General features: G+C 37.8%; 1 long non-coding RNA gene across 1 annotated transcript; it reads right to left on the bottom strand.

Moving 5' to 3' along the window:
* Positions 1-6,678: 6,678 nt before the first annotated feature.
* On the bottom strand, positions 6,679-7,921 carry LOC117305617. The gene is made up of 3 exons (XR_004520707.1): positions 7,881-7,921; positions 7,261-7,416; positions 6,679-6,750 (listed from the first exon to the last, which is right to left on the bottom strand). It is a non-coding gene; the product is annotated as an uncharacterized LOC117305617 (long non-coding RNA).
* Positions 7,922-17,406: the final 9,485 nt, after the last annotated feature.

Raw genomic sequence — 17,406 nt, 5'->3', positions numbered from 1 at the left:
GTACTTTTTTAGACGTGAAACAGCCGTGTAGTCTGGACTTTCGCCACTTGCGTTCCGCTTGACGACGTCCGCGTCTCGCGTCCTCAACATCGTTGTTGTACCATCTTGGTTTAGCACGTTTGGGCTTTGGTTTAGGAGTCAACAACGGTGCATGGATGTCTAGAGCACAGTTTACTGCGGAGTTAAATTCCAAGACTGCCGTGTCAACGTCGCCTTCGCAGGTGACATCGTGGAGACGTTCTGTTAGTTCACGAGCAAAAGCATCATGGTCAATCTTACGAAAATCACGGAACTTTGATGCCATGAGCATGGGTTGAGGTTTAATGAAGTGAAGTTTGCAGTTTACAACACCGTGGTCAGAGATGTCATTCATGTCAACTTTGCAGTCACTGACCAGTTCATCATTATCAGATTGTGTTTTGTATCATACAAAAAGTACCCAGACCCTTTAACTTCATAGCATAATCACATAAAAAACACCTTGCTTTGTTGTATCAATTTTTATTTGTGTTTATGATACAACTTTCATTTGTTAACGTCTTAATTATCTGACACGGAAGTTATTAAATACAGTATTTGTTTGCCAAGTGGTCATAATCTTCAAAACAATATTCTCTTGACGGTGTGGAGCATAACTAAAGTACAGATTTTTCAGAAAGAACTTATGAAGAAAAAGCATCTGGCTGACAAGCTATATCAAACAGGTTTAGGATGCATTTATAAGATCAGACTTTTTTGGACTATTCTTTTAAAAAAATAAATTTTAAGTTAACACACCCTCCCCCGAAAGATGTATTTTTGTTTTAGTCTTTGTTAAGCGAGTAAAATTAGTGGAATAATAAAATATAATGTACTGCAATAAGGTGTCTCTAGCAAAGAGACCTATTGCAGGTTACTATTTACAAACAATAATCTTTAAGCTAAGGACCCATTTAGTTGACCTTTAAAAAAATCCTTAAAAAGTGCAGAGAAATCAACTTTAGGTCCTAGCATTGGGTATAGATATCCAGCTTGCTCAACCTTAATTTTACATCACTTTAATGGGACACGTTGCATTGGATCGGTCGAGTTGGTAAATGAAAAGTGTTTGAAACCGTTTGATATGAAATGTATATGGTTGGAAAGATGTTTTAAAAGTAGAATAAAATAATCCAAACATCCAAACAAACATGCCTCGAAAGTGAGTGGTTTTCTTTTACGTTGCTAACAAACACGGCCGGCTATTTTGTTTACTCCATAAAATGGCCGACAGTGTTTGTTCGCAACGTAAAAGAAAAACCACGCAATTTGGAGGCATGTTTGTTTGATTATTTTACACATTTCATATCAAACGGTTTCAAACACTTTTCATGGACCAACTCGACCAATCCAAGGCAACATGTCCCTTTAAGTAATAAGTAGAAAAAAGGATTGTTCAGTAAAACTTGTAGAAAGGTACAGGATTAATTATAGCATTACATTGGCAAGTGGTCAGCTGGTTTCAATCACTATTCTTTAGAACAACATATGGTTTTTGAAGAACTACTTCTTGTCTGCGGTGGGAAAAATGTCTTTGCCAGTGTTTCCATAATCACTTTTCCATTGTGTTTTCTTCAATTAATCAAGAAGAGCAGTCAGTTCCTTTTCAGAGCTTGCAGCTGTTTCATCACCAGGATATTCAGGGAGGTAGTTAACTTCTGCCTTCTGCCTTTCTTGGTTTTTTTTATGTTCTTGGCTGATTTAGAGTGATTTTACAGTTAGTTCTGTGCATCCGTGATTTTGCAATTCTGATCTATAGTTACCCATCTTGAGTTTAAGGTTTATTTTCCAACCAAGTTATAGCCAGTGGCAGCACCTGGTTCTTTCAGGTATGGGTGCTTCTTGACAAATGCTTGTGCTACAGAGCAGAACTGATCATCTGATGGATAGGCCTTGTAGCTTAACATGGCTTCGGCAAGTTTTTCCAAAATATCAGATTTCATTCCTGTGGGGTTTGTCAAAATTCCATCCTTCTCAAACTGTTTTTTTCCCGTTTGAAAGTTTCATCTCTGTGTCGATTGAGAAGGATGGGATTGGAAAGACGGTAGGCCACTGAAGTGCTCTATCTGTACTACATGTACTTACAGCAGTAGACATGGATGATGCTTCCGACATCGACGGTGACGATGACAGCAGAGATGAATTACTCAAAGGATCAAACACACTGACTGTCAATGTCTGTGTCTGAATCTGAATCAGGAATAGAAAGTGGAACGACTTTGATAGTTCCCCTGTCTTTAATATCCTTGAGTGATGATAAGCTCATGAAATTATCAAAGTCCGGATCAATGAATTGGAGACTGAATTCCCCTTTGAGTTCAAACCTCTCCTTGACTTGGTTCTTCAAATCCTGCACACTTTCCAGCCCAGGGGGGTAGAATCAGCTTCTGGATGTTTCCTTCGGTGATGATGACTCTCAACATTATGCACGATGGTTCAACAAGTGCATCTGCCATCTTGACTATCTGTCATAAAAGAAACGAGAACAACACAATTAAATCATTAAAATTAATGTTTCTTTTGTTTGTTAAATTACAGTAGTTTACAGCCAAAGTTAACTAAATTTTGCTATAAATGAGTAACTATTACTAAATGTTTTGTTTGGACTTAATTTATTTCTGTGCAAAGTACATACACTCAAAAAAATATTTCTTTCGATTTACTTAAAAAAAATAAGGCAATTTTGTTGCAATTAATTTAATTAAGTACCCTTAACTTGCAATTAATTTAAGTTAATGTAACTTTGGTATTAAAGTTAAGTTAATTTTACTTATTCTTCTCACAGTATTTTACTTATATTCAACTCCGTTGAAATTACTCAAACAAATTCAGGCAACACAATTGCTTTAATTTTTGTAAGTACTTTCAACTTGCAATAAAAATGTGTTATTGTAATTTAACTTTCTTTGTTCGATTTACTTATATCCCATATCGTTGAATATACTCAATAAGTTGAGGAAAACCCAACTGACTTAATTTTTATAAGTATTTTTCACTTGTAATCCGGCTAAGTTATTGTAACTTACATTTTGAAGTATATTGAACTTAATTGTTTGTTTTTTTAAATGCACTTAAAAAATTCAGTTTTTCCAGCACACAGTTAGTTTAAGTATTGCAAGGTTATTTCATTTACGTCATATTTACTGATTTTCTGTTTCAATGGTTCTACTTAATTATTACAAGAAAAAGTGTTTATTTGAACTCATCAATTTCATCATACTCAAATTTGTTACATGTATGCATAGAAAGTATGCATCAAATTGGGCCTATTAACATAACGAACAAAACAAAAGGTCTGAACAACATGTTTATGCAGTAACAATGAGAACATTTGCTTTATTAACAAACCGATTTTCACAAAATATAACATTACTCTGTTAAGAGGATATGGGTAATTGCCTGGTCCCTTACACACCCCTAGCAAAACTGAATGTTGGGATGGGAAAACCTGTGCCTCTGCATAAATGTATGCAACAACACAAGATAACAACTCTGGGTCCAATCCTGAAGCCTCAATAACGTTGGCAATGATTTCAACTTGGCAATTCCAATGTAAACAATATCAACAGACCTTCTTCACTCTATATAATTTGTTGTCACACTCCCTGCAATGCCCTGCAATGTCTTACAACACTGGAAGAGTACCACATTACTTGCCTTTCCAGCCTTCAGCCTTATATTTAGTCACACTGCTTTGAATCAAAAAACAAAAAACAAAACAAGGTAAAAGCACCATGATTAAGGTCTATTAGTCTATGTAGGTCTTTCAAAAAGCATTAGGCTTTTAACAATAAACATATAAACTTTGTAACGCTAAAACACTGTTAAACTGCATTGAACGTGTTCAGTGCAAAAGGTATTCTTTATCCATTAAATGAAACCAGACACATTACTGAGATAGATTGTGGTAACAATATTCTTCTTTTTTCTGCAATTGTGAAATGTTTTGACCTGCCCTTCAAATGTTTTTAACCTCTGATAAAGTGTGTTCTTCCTTCCATTTCGGTTGTGTTCTTGACTGATTGATTAATTAATTGATTTATATGTATTTGGGGCAGCCGATTGTCTGATTTGGAAGGAAAATTACTTTAAAAATTACAAAACACTTTGATGAACCAACAGTATAGTTTGTAAAAAAAAAAACATGGGGGAAGCCCCTGATCATATTTTGTACCAAAGGCAAGTATTTACATGTTAGGTAGAAACATACCTCTATCTTTTGAGATACTCAGCTCAGAAAGATGTGAAACATACATGTAGTAAACCGTCTATAACATCATGCAGGGACCCTGCATTTTAAAGTCTCTAATGATATTATTCGTTTGACTTACCCATACACCAATGTATGTTAAGTACTGTATACTCAGTACTTTCCCGAGTCAACAAACAAAAAATCACAGCTGTACTTGGGTGGGATTCGAACCCCTGACCTTTGTGTCTCTAGTGTAATGTCTTACCAGTTAGACCACCGAGATTGCCTGGCAGTTTGAATCCTGTTAGTGGCGGCTGGTCTAGCTGGTAAGACGTTTCACTAGAGACACAAAGGTTGTGGGTTTGAATCCCACCTAAGTTCACCTGTGATTATTATTTGTTTTCTTTTCATATTTAGTACTTAACACACATTGGTGTATGGGTAGGTCAAACAAATAATATTCTTTATCCAAGAAGCAAATAAAAACATCTAATATCTCTAATAATCATTGGATGCTCTTAAATAATTGAATTATTGTATGCATGCATGCAGTTGGACCATGGAATTTTTGAAGCCAACCTAATTCATGCCCCGCCCACTTTTGGAGTTTTCCCTTGACAACAAAATATTTCAGTAGGAAGATAATCCTCCATCCATATTTTAATTTAGTTTTATACCCCAAAGTTGAGAAACTTATTGTGTTTACCTGTGCCTCAGCATGTATGTATGCAACAACACAAGATAATAACTTTGGGTCCAACCCTAAAGCCAATAAGTAAAGCCTGGTTCATACTTCACATGAAAGCGATTAATTAATGTGAATAATTCACAACAAATTTACATGTATGACGTCATGATTCGCCTCCCCCCATAAATTTCCCATTACCCCCCCGCCACAAAAAATAAATAAATACAAACAAATAAATAAAACAAATCCTGATAGCGTCCCAAAAAATAATAAATGCTTGGTTAAAAAACACAACTTTTGCCCCCCCCTACTGAAAAGCCATGCCCGCCCCCCCGTGCCCCCTCACTAAAAAATGCCTGGCTATGCCGCTGCTTGCAATTAACAGTGACACCAATTCTCACACCAAGGGTACCCACTGATCTCTATTGTAATGACTAGACCATGAATTTCGAAACACCCAGAAACTGTTAAAATCATCAGTGCTTTTGCAAAAAACAATGTTTTTCTTATTATCTTAATTTCTCAACCTGCTATCCAGTCAGTCCAATAGAGATCAGCGAGGGTACCACACTACTTGCCATTCCAGCCTTGATTTGGTTATTCTGCTTTGAAATAATGAAAACAAGATGGCTGCATGATGAAAAAAATCCCTTATATTTCCATAATTTGTCTCCAAGAGACAGATTTGCATTACACTTTTAACAATAAAACATAAACTTTGTAATGCTAAAAACTTTCAAACTTTATATAAAATGCATTAAGCTGTAGTGTTGTTCTTCTTGTGGTACAATTTTGAAAGTAATCCTTCTTAAAGACCCAGATTTGAAAACGAACATTCAGGAGTTTTGGTGTAAACATCGAAAGGCAAACCCCAAACCAACAGGCACAAATTTAAAATGACCAAACTGTATAGGAATATTTCCACACTAAATGCAAAGTTTGTTTTGCAGTGCCTGAACTTTAGGCGATAAGCGAGTTGCATCGAGACCCATGAAAACTTTCTGGATGACTTCCCAGAAGTATTTTAGGTTAGTCGGGTATGATAGATTCATAGCATATATGCAGCCAAATAGCTGCATACATGCTGCGCTCACATCGGTTACCTCCTTCAGAACTTCCACACCCTCAAGCACAACTATGATGTCTGCCTGTTCCTCCTGCTCTGCAGCCCCCTCCTTTATTACAAAGATGCCCATTGTACATTCCTCTTTTGCCTTTATCATTTCCTCTTCTTGGGTATCCTGTCAAAAGAAGAAACACAGTAAGATTTAAACATTTATCACTTCAAAAAACCATACATGAAAATTGCTATTTATGGGTTTGTGGAATTCAGAATTATTGGGGCAGGAAATACAAAAAAATAATGCCTCCCATGGCAGATCTGCCTCAGTGGCAATTTATCAATCATGCTTTCACTGTCTTTGCCTGGTTCCCTAGGTGAAGTCACATTAATGAATATTGATTCACTTTAAACACAAAGGGTACCAACCATATTTTTCCTTTTAGATTTAGTTTAGTTACATTGATTTGAATCAGAAAAAAAATATATATCCGCACAGTCAAAGCTGACCCTATGACCAGTTAATGCAAGACACAGAGTTCAGGCACTATTCCTTGCTAGCGAACCCCACGTTACAGTGTTTTAACTAATGAAAATGGAAATCAACATGGAATGCATGTTATTATTACACATCTGTCGACCAATCACAATCAAGGAATCAAGTATTTGCTGAAAGATATATTACTCACTTAATACTCACCAAAAATTGTTGAATAAAGTTTCGCAGTCCTCGTTCAGGAACTCACAGAGGCCTTTGATCACTACCTCCCGTCGGATGTGTATGCTGTTGTTCTGTTGGGTAGGATGGATAAAGAGAGGTTTATGTATGCTACATGTACATGTCCGTCATGTGCCCTTTCTCAAAGGATCAACATTGTGCAGGTCTTAACCTTCCACCAGTAAGTGGAGATTTTAGCTGTGAAATAAACAAATAAACATTACTTTACAGTATGTTTGTACTGATAAAAAAACTAAACAATTGAATATTAGTTGTAAAAAAAAATGAGGTGGTCGATGAGATCATGTCAACAGATTTGTTTGGTTTTCTTAAATTTCCTGTTGCAATTAAAATGAAATGTTTCAAACCAAATTCCGGTTTCAACCTAAAAGTTAAAGTGGGGTTACAACAAACGTATAATTTCTAGCAAAGGTGGTAAATGTACATGTACTACCTGTACCACATTTACAGTTTCATCACAGAGTTGCTCCTTATCAAGGTCAAATTGCCTTGCCCTTACCATGGAGCAATAAACTATACAGTATGCTCTTACACAAGAACGAAATATCAGGAATGACAATTACCTGGTCTAAACAATCAAGGAATGTCTTAATTTTCTTTCCTTTGACACCTCCTTTTGCACGGAAAAGGTTCAGTAGCTTCGGTGTGTGTTTGTCCACTTTCGATGTGTACGTTGCCATCAAAGGGACAGTTGTTATTCGTTTAAACTCAGCGCAAATCTACAACAAAAATGTATACATTAGAGAGGATATTAATTAGTAAGCTGTCGCAAACATTCAACTCAGTTTTGTGCATAAGCTTTGTGCACATATTTGGTTTTCAAACTGAAATCTAGTGACCACTTACTTTGTGGTGTTGGATTATGACAAAAACTTCATCTGATATCAAGTGCAGAATGTGGTAGTTTATTTTCATTCATTGGTCAGTTTAGATGATTTGATTGGTTGAAGCACTGTGTAAATTTGCTAATCTATGGTAAAGCACAGTGTTGTGATAAATGTGGCTTTGAAGCCCTTGTACACTATTGATCAGATCAAAAAACATAAATGTTCACAGATTTACACTTAAATTTGATGGTTTCAAATTGCTGATAGTAGAAACGTTTCCTTAAAGAACTTCTGCCTGAAATGCTGTGGTTTCTGAGAAACGAGTACAAAATTTATTTTGAAAAAAAATTCCTTACCTGCGAGTTTGTAAACAAGACTGGCCATCGCTCTTTGAAGTTCACCACCATCGGTTTCTGAAGAACCACTTCCTGCCTTCTATGTGGAAAAGTTCTTGCCATTTTGTCATTGACTTCTTTCTCGTTCCCCTTTTTTTTGGTATCCTCAAGGAGTGTTAGTCGTTCACTTTCAAGAGTGGCTGCTGTTTCATTGCAAGGATAGTCAGGTAAATAGTTAACCTCGGCTCTCCTCGGCTTTTTGATATTCTTTGCAGTTTTTGCCTGTTCATTCCCTGCTTTCCTTTTGCAAGAGTTGACAGTGAGCTCTGGGCATCCAACATTTCTTAGCTTTGTTCGATAATTCCCCATTTTAAACTTCAAACTTGTCTTCCAGCCATACCATCCAGTGACTGATCCCATTTCTTTCAGGCATGGATATTTGGTTACTAAGGCCTGAGCAACAGAGCAAAACTGCAAGTCTGTCGGATAAGCCTTGTACTGGAAAATTGTTTCTGCAATTTTTTCCAGGATGTCTGATTTCACACCTACAGGGTTCATCAGAGTTTTGTCATGTCCATAGTTTATATTCCCCTTTGAAAGTTTGAGTTCCGTGTCATAGGAGAAGCGAGGAATTGGAAAATGTTCAGGCCATGGACAGGTTCTCTGTGATTGTTCAATATCAGTTTCACTACCAGCCAGTGTGGACAGGACTGATGTATCTGATGAAGACAATACTGATGCTGAATCATCGAACTTCAGAGATGTTGTTTTACATGAAGAGTTGGAGTTTGGGTTGAGTTTAGAAGGTCATCATATATACTGTTAGTCAAATCGTCGCTGTCGGACTCTGGAATTGCAGTATAGATGACTTTTACTGTCCCTTTGTTGAATATGTCTTCGTCAGATGATAAATTGCAGAACTCTTGAAAATCCGGATCAAAGTAATGAAGCTTGAAGTCCCCTACAAGCCCAAACGCAGCCTGCACCTTCTCATGCAGCTCAAGAATACTCGGATGAGTTACCCCAGGAAGGGTCATTTTCCTTATATCATTGTCACTTAAGATCACCCGTAGCTTGAAGCAAGGGTCAATGGTCAAGGGTCCATCTGCCATGCTGATTGAGTCTGAAACAAACCCAAAAAAACCCCATAAATACATGTGTATCTTTCAAAAGTTATAACTGAGGGGCAATGACACAAAGCAGGCTTTTCAATGTGTTAAACTTTCTCCTGATTGCCTTCACCCATTTTGTTATTTTTGTTAAGGAAAAGCTCAACAATTTAGTTTTAAAATCACCTATACTTTATCTAAAAGTGTCTTAATTTCCAGAATAATTATTGTCCAATATGCAGAGATGAGTGGCACAGTAAAACTATGCAGTCATAAACAAAACCATCCACAATGGATCTTTTTATACCTGTACATGCTATAGTAAAATATGTACACATTTTGTCTGTTTAGTTACACTGTACCTATAATAATTAGCTTGTTGGATTGTATCTCTTCAGAGTTACCATACACTTCCCTCCAACTGTATATGATACCAAAGGGTAGTAGTCAGTCAATTCATTGATGTCCAAAACATCAAGTTCATTTACAGATGATACTAACTCAAATGATCTGAGGTGTTCTGTGTACCATGCACTCAGCCTCCTGACAACAAAGCTAAGGTTATCTTGCAGAATTATAAGATGGACAATTTCAACAAAGTCTGGGAGACCTGCAGTAGACCCTGTAGTAAGAATCATTCCAACTACATAGTTTGTTCCATAGTAGGATGCCCTCTTTGATAGAGGTACGGTTCTCAGTTGAGGATGTTTCTGTTTTACAACCCGTTTGATATCATCCCTTAACACAACTAAGGGTACATTTGAGACGTTAGACACTTCTATAGCAGTTTTGGTGGTCCATGAAGAATTGAAGTGGTGTGATAACATAAACTGATGCTTTACTGCAAGTGACAACAATCTGTTCTTGAAGCAATTTGTGTAGCGGGCAACTTGCTTAAAAAAGCTGTGTTTGGCTTCATATCGCATTGTCCACAAAGCCACAAGAGGACCCCATGAGCGAATCAGTTGGGGATAGTGTTCAATGAAGTGATGTTTGGGAATCAATTTTACATCAGGGAAAACTACTTGAAATTTCTGGCGGTGCTCAGAAATTTTGCAATCTAGAAATGCAATGGATTCTTCAGTGTGAACAGGTGCCACAACTAGTTCAACTATATCTTTCAAATCCATTAAGATCTCCCATGCTGGCTCCCCATGGGGTATCCTAGTTCCAACAAAAAAAGGAAGTAATCTTAGCAAGGCCCAGTTCTCATGTGCGTTACCATGGATTGTGGTTAAAAATTTGTCAGGAATAAGCTGTGGAGAGTTTCTTTTATCAGCCCATTTGTAGGGGAAGTGCTTGATCACATCATTCAGTTCATCAAGTGTGAAGTAGTTCTTGGAGATAAGTACACGGAGGCAGCGTGCAAGTTCAACTGGAACAATTCCTTCAAAAATATCGTGTAATACATCAGGAGGATAGCCTGTCAAGACATGGAAGTTACTGAGTTTTTTAGTCAAGGCACAGTCACGTTTTACTCCATAGCAATTGTTCATGGCTTCATCCTCCAGTGAAGTTTTAACATGTTCAGAATGCTCTCCTTTAGTTCGCAACTGGAAGGCACCAGATCTAACTTCCTTCGACTGAAAGTCACTGTGTTTTCCTGTGCAAAATCTGCAGACATAATGACCAGAAAAGCTTTCAACAAATCCGGCAAGACTATGGGCTCCTAGATTGTCTGCTGCCACACACTGAACAGTGCCCTTTATATGTTTTCCCAATTTTGAAATAAAGACACCATTTGTTTCTAAGGTGACAAGATCCTTTATAAGTGGTTCCAAAACTTGACTGAATCCATACTTCTTCACATCGACACTTTTACACAAAACGGCTAGATTAATTGAAGTCAAAGAAGAACGGTACTTGAGTGGCAAATCTGACAAGACCCAATACACTGCACAAACTTTGTGTTTCTTTTTTGACGTGCCCAGGGGATTACACACTTCAAAATCATCTACATAAAGGCCAACAAAAATTTGAAACTCTTCTCCAGACAAAAGCCTATTTTCTTTGAAGAAATTTCCATCCCGAAATGATTTATATTGTGGCATATCATCAACAGCTTCATTTTGTCCACTTTCATCAATATTCAGCACTTTATCGAGGATTTCATTTACATTTAGTACTTGTTGCAATGATTGCAGAATCGGAACATACTGATAGGTAATGTTTTCCTTTGCATTGAGTATGTATTCAACAGGCTGTACAACACTGAAGTGTTTTCTATAATACTCTTTCCTTTTATATGCAGTTGCAAGAGGACCATCCTTTCCAATTGCCGTGATGATGGGATTAGTCGCATTAACTGAATTTGCTAATTCTTCAATGACAGCTTTGTCAATATTACAGTTATGTTTTTTCAAGGTTTCTTCGAGTATGCCTTGTATGTCAAGCGTAGAAACAGAGGTGATAATAAATTCCAACTCAGTGACCAACTCGTCAACTGCTTTACTTGATACATGAAGTATGTTCTCCAGTTTTAGTAAAAGCGCTGCAAATGTTCGTTCAATGGCTTGTGTGGATCGATTTACATGAAGGTCTTCAGAATTGTCTTCTGCATACAAGTCTTCACCTTCTTTAACATCTTCTACATGTAACTCTCTGGGAAAGCATGTGTCTTGTGAATCAACATCAGTGTGGCATCCTGGATGCTGTACAATCTTAATTTTGAAGTCTGCCAGAGTGTGTGGTGTGTGTGTTCTACTCTTATGGGATCTGAATGTGCCACTCACATTTGTTGTAAAACTACAACCGTGAAACGCACAAACAACAGTTTCATTATTCTTTAAATGTTTATGTAAATGGTCAAAGAATGTTTTTTCTGTGGTAATATCATTCTTCTCACACACATGACATTTAAAAGCAATTGGGTTTTTGAATACATTCATCTTGCAAGTGATATCTCGACATATGTGTTTGTAAGGCTGCACTTGTTTTAAATCTGCATGGACAGTCATTGTACAAACATGGTTGGGGATTACTTGGACCATAATGACCGTGCTGAAGCTTGTAGTGTTTATATAATGTTGACTTCCTTCGAGTTTGAAAGATGCAGTCCTTACATTTCCACATAACCACGTACTGCAGAAAACAAAACCATGAAATACCAGAACACGTATTACAAAAATCTAGCTAATTCTATGAAACATGAGATCCAACAATTAAAAAAAAACTTTTTGCTGCTCAAATGTCAGTGGGAATGCGCACACAAACTTTGAAAATATTATGACATGCAGAATTGCTATTCTCTGACTGAATAAACTACTTCATTGAATTACAATACATAATTTATAGGAGCAATGCCCAATGAGTTAGTTTGTCTTTCACACTTTGACAGTGTGAAAGTAAAACTAACTCACCTTTTGTCAACATTAACTTTACTGAACTTTGTCATTAAGCACAACTCAAAATACTTAAATTCAAACCCATATTCACAAAAGTGTGAAAGTAAAACTAACTCACTTATTGTCCACGTTAATTTTACTTAACTTTGTCATTAAGCACAACTCAAAATATTTAAATTCAACCCATATTCATAATTGTGAAAGTAAAACTAACTCACTTATACTTAGCCTAGTTATTGTTCAATTTTGTGAAATGTGAGTGTGATGAAGAGGTCAATAATCCGACTGACGATATCATACAGGCATGTTGATAAATTAACAGATTCAGTAAGTCTTAAAAGTAATTTTAAATGTCAGTAAAACAAGAAAAGTACATGTTTAGTATATGTATCATCCTATACAAGCAGCCAACTGTACGTAGTGTATGTCATTGCTCAGTCCGGCCCACCATAACCACCAATGTCAAGTTTTAAATTCGAATTAGTTTATCAGAAATGAAACAAAAAACATGGAGAAGATAGAAATATAAACTAGTCACGGAGGAAGAATCATCTACACTAGAGCTACAAGGTACAACTACATTATTGTAACAAAATACAGGGGAAAATGCACATAAAATCAATTGTTCTTACCTTGACTGAGTATACACGTGGTAGATGTTGACAGTGGCACTCGGCAACGTGTTGTGACTTGTGTGTGACGACGCTGTACGTGTGGTACCACGAAGTACGCTGTGTGTCTGGGTGATTGTATTTCGCTAGACTGGTCACCTGACTTTTTCCTGGATCTTGTTTAACTCATGTATAATTTTATGTACCATGTACACAGAAAAATACATGTACTGTATTTACATGCACATGTATTGTTTGATGGGCTTGAGAGGTCAAAAGTTTATCCCCCGGCATTTTGCAGCAGAGTGAACTGAATTTAGAGGCAATACTCACAGGCTATAGCATTCAGCATAATCTATGTGTTTCTTACCTTAAGAATCCAGCTCATATGATTTTAGTTTAAAATGATTAAATCCATTTTGAAAATCGTTGACTGAACACATATTTTTTAATCGTTAAAACTTAAGCGAGCAAATAATAGCTTGCAAAATCAAGTTTTAGACTCTTACCCGAGTTGGATAACGTTATTATTATTTTAATTTAAATGATATTTCAATCAAAGTAGTTCATATAATTGAGTTGTTTTTAAGTAGTTATTTATTAAAGTGTGTAACAATAAGTTGTTAACTTTACTCGTATTTTTTATTTAATACAACTTAAGTAACCAAGTAATACAATCTTAATCATATTTTCAGTTTTACCCAATTTGAGATTACGTAAATATTTCAAGTTAAAAATATGGTATTACAATCTAAGTATTTAGTGCTTAAATGAAGCTTGTACATTTGATTGCGTGTTTTTTTCAAGTAACAATTAATCAAAGTAACTAATAATTATTAACTAAATTTTGAATGATGTTGGCTTTACTCTTTTTTTCGCATCGTTACAACTAAAGTAACTAAGTGTTACAAACTTTTTCAAATTTTAAGTTTTTCTAACTAAAGGATTTCCATAAAGTCAACAAAAACATACCTTTAAGTAATATCGACTAATTTAATTTGTTTAATACTTACTTCAGGTGAGATTCATTTTTTTGAGTGTATGTAACTACAAAGTGAATCGAGAACAGATGTCATCAGCGTTTATCCTTTTCAATTATCCATGGCACCCTCCTCGTCTTCAGTAGCATCTGCAACATCAGCATCTGTTGCAACATCTTCGGCAACATCTTCGGCAGCGACAGCTGGAACTCCAGCCCCAACGGTATCAGGTTTCTGCAAATCAGAGCAAACACTTATGTATAAATTAAATGTTCATTTCAACTATACCATAAAATCCCAAAAATATGAAGTCTCGAAACCTAAAAACTGACGACTGGATAAGTTAGGGTGGCAGTGAGGTGAATCCAGCCACCCCCATCAACAAGGGCAAAACTGGACTAATGATGTGCTTCATGTACAATATTGTTTTACAGATAATTTTGGCTGGATAATGGGTCCATCCCTTTCAAAGGGCACTCACACGTAACTACAGAGTTTTCACTCATTCAATTAAAAGATAACTGTGAAATATACGTTTTTTTTTAAAACCCTAATCCCGTGGGGGGGGGGGGTGGCACATTGTGCCCCCCCCCCCCAATGGACTCATGTGATCAAAAAAGCCCAATGGTATTAGGGTTAATGTCGAAGCAAAAATTTGTCAAAAAAGGTTGAATGCACTTTGAAATTTACCTTGCATTTCCTCCCTGCTGGAAGATATGGGGTTCGCTTGAGAAAGTCCCCTAGGACTTCTTCAGTCTCCGTCTCTTTGGCGCCCTTGTGTGTCATTACGCAGGCTCCTGAAAGACAGAAAATAAATAGTTATAAGGTACTTTTAAAAGAGAATCAAAGAAGGGGATAAGGAATTGACAAATTGTATAAAAAGAATATGCTTAAATTCTAGTTTTTGATAATGCAGAATGTTAACAATAACAAACTACAGGTTGAATAAATGTGTAAGGTAGTTAGGTTGCTAGAGACTATCAATGTCCAATTGATCCCCAATCATTGTAACTCTTCAGGTGAATCCAGAAACATATAAAAGTGAAATTGAAATTGGCTAATTGATCATACTAATTGATCACTTACTGACAATGACTGGATAAAATCTGGTCGACTTCAGACCACGCTTCCCCTTCCGCCCAAACACGTTGAAATCCGACCAAAGATTATTTGACCCCAGCTTTTTCATGAAACGCCGACTTGTTTGGGCAATATTGGCACCGCCGACTAGACTCGGGTAGTTGATCTGAAATTAAAAGTACCATTATCAATTACAATGCTGCAGATTCTCACAAAAATAGGAGTCAACCTTCTCATTTCCATACAGTACTATGAATGTTTCTCCTACTAAAACCTCACCGAGTCACCCTGATGCAGTAAATATTAATTTATCATTTGCACAATTTGCAGCTTTTCCCTTTTTTTTTTAAACATGGCAATTAAGTAATCAAGGCATGTATAAATCAAAAACTCCGGATATTCAAGGTTTATATAATTAAAGCTGGACAAAAAGGAAAAACAAACATCATTTGAATGGATGGTTAAATAATGCCAAGTTAGTATGCAAGTATTTTTAAACTTACCATTCTCTTCTTAAAATCTGACTCTGCGAGTCTCATTTCGAGCACGTCGAATTCCTGCATTGTCTTTACAGGTTCCAATAAGGGCTCCTGCAGGTCGGCAGGACCTACCCGTGTAGTTGCTGATGATTTTGCCAGGTTTGCCAGCATATCAACTATCTGGGCCTGCACATCTTCCAGTTTCTGCAGTTTCTGCAGAACCTGCTGCTGAAAATTGTCTAGAGAAAAAAAGAGTAAAAAAATACATTAACAAATAAGGTCATTTTGGTAGCTAAGAAGAGCATATTGTGACTGATATGTATGACAGCTGTCCAACTATCGCATTTCAGGGATACACCACCAAGCTGCGTTGACAATACATGTACTTCCCCAGGAGAAAAATCCAGTTGAATCCCGTTGAACAAGATCCAACGGGATCCCATTGAACTGGATCCCATTGGAAATTGGGACAATGGGATCCCGTTGGGTCCAACTGAAAGTGAGCCAACGGGATCCCGTTAAACAGGACCCAACGGGATCCGATTCTATGGGACCTAACGGGATCCTATCTCCCAAAATTCCATTGAGACTATCCACTTCAATGGGATCCTGCTGAATGGGATCCCGTTGGGTCCTGCTGAATGGGATCCTGTTGGGTCCTGCTGAATGGGATCCCGTTGGGTCCTGCTGAATGGAATCCCGTTGGATCCCGCAGAATGGGATCCCATTGGACCCCACTAAATGGGATCCTGTTGGGTACCTGCTGAATGGGATCCTATTGGGACCAGCTGAATGGGATCCCGTTGGATCCTACAGAATGGGATCCCATTGGGACCAGCTGAATGGGATCCCGTTGCCTCTTACTGAATGGGATCCCATTGGACCCCACTAACTGGGATCCCATTGGACCCTGCAGAATGGGATCCCGTTGGATCCTGCAGAATGGGATCCCATTGGGACCAGCTGAATGGGATCCCATTGCCTCTCACTGATTGGGATCCCATTAGTCCCCGCTGAATGGGATCCCGTTGGATCATGCAGAATGGGATCCCATTGTACCCTGCAGAATGGGATCCCATTGGATTCCACTGAATGGGATTCCATTGAACCCCACTGAATGGGATCCCATTGGACCCCGCTGAATGGGATCCCATTGGACCCCACTGAATGGGATCCCATTGGACCCCACTGAATGGGATCCCATTGCGTCTCACTGAATGGGATCCCATTGGACCCCACTGAATGGGATCCCATTGGACCTCACTGAATGGGATCCCATTGGACCCCGCTGAATGGGATCCCATTGCGTCTCACTGAATGGGATCCCATTGGACCCCGCTGATTGGATCCCGCTGGATCCCTAAATTGAGGCAAAGCGTTACGTACATGTATTCTGATTGTAATTGCAAAATATTGTAGGAAATGTAAAATACAGCACACAGTTGTAGAAAATACATATATAAAAATATAAATTGAAGAGAACCAGCTGGAAAATTATATAGCAAGTTGAAAGGCAGATTGGACCCCACTAACTGGGATCCCATTGGACCCTGCAGAATGGGATCCCGTTGGATCCTGCAGAATGGGATCCCATTGGGACCAGCTGAATGGGATCCCATTGCCTCTCACTGAATGGGATCCCATTAGTCCCCGCTGAATGGGATCCCGTTGGATCATGCAGAATGGGATCCTATTGGGACCAGCTGAATGGGATCCCGTTGTCTCTTACTGAATGGGATCCCATTGGACCCCACTAACTGGGATCCCATTGTACCCTGCAGAATGGGATCCCATTGGATTCCACTGAATGGGATTCCATTGAACCCCACTGAATGGGATCCCATTGGACCCCGCTGAATGGGATCCCATTGGACCCCACTGAATGGGATCCCATTGGACCCCACTGAATGGGATCCCATTGCGTCTCACTGAATGGGATCCCAT

This window comes from Asterias rubens, unplaced genomic scaffold, assembly GCF_902459465.1.
Source record: "Asterias rubens unplaced genomic scaffold, eAstRub1.3, whole genome shotgun sequence".
Lineage (NCBI taxonomy): Eukaryota > Metazoa > Echinodermata > Asteroidea > Forcipulatida > Asteriidae > Asterias > Asterias rubens.
Note: the sequence above shows the minus strand (reverse complement) of the source record. Positions and strands in the feature narration are given on the sequence as shown.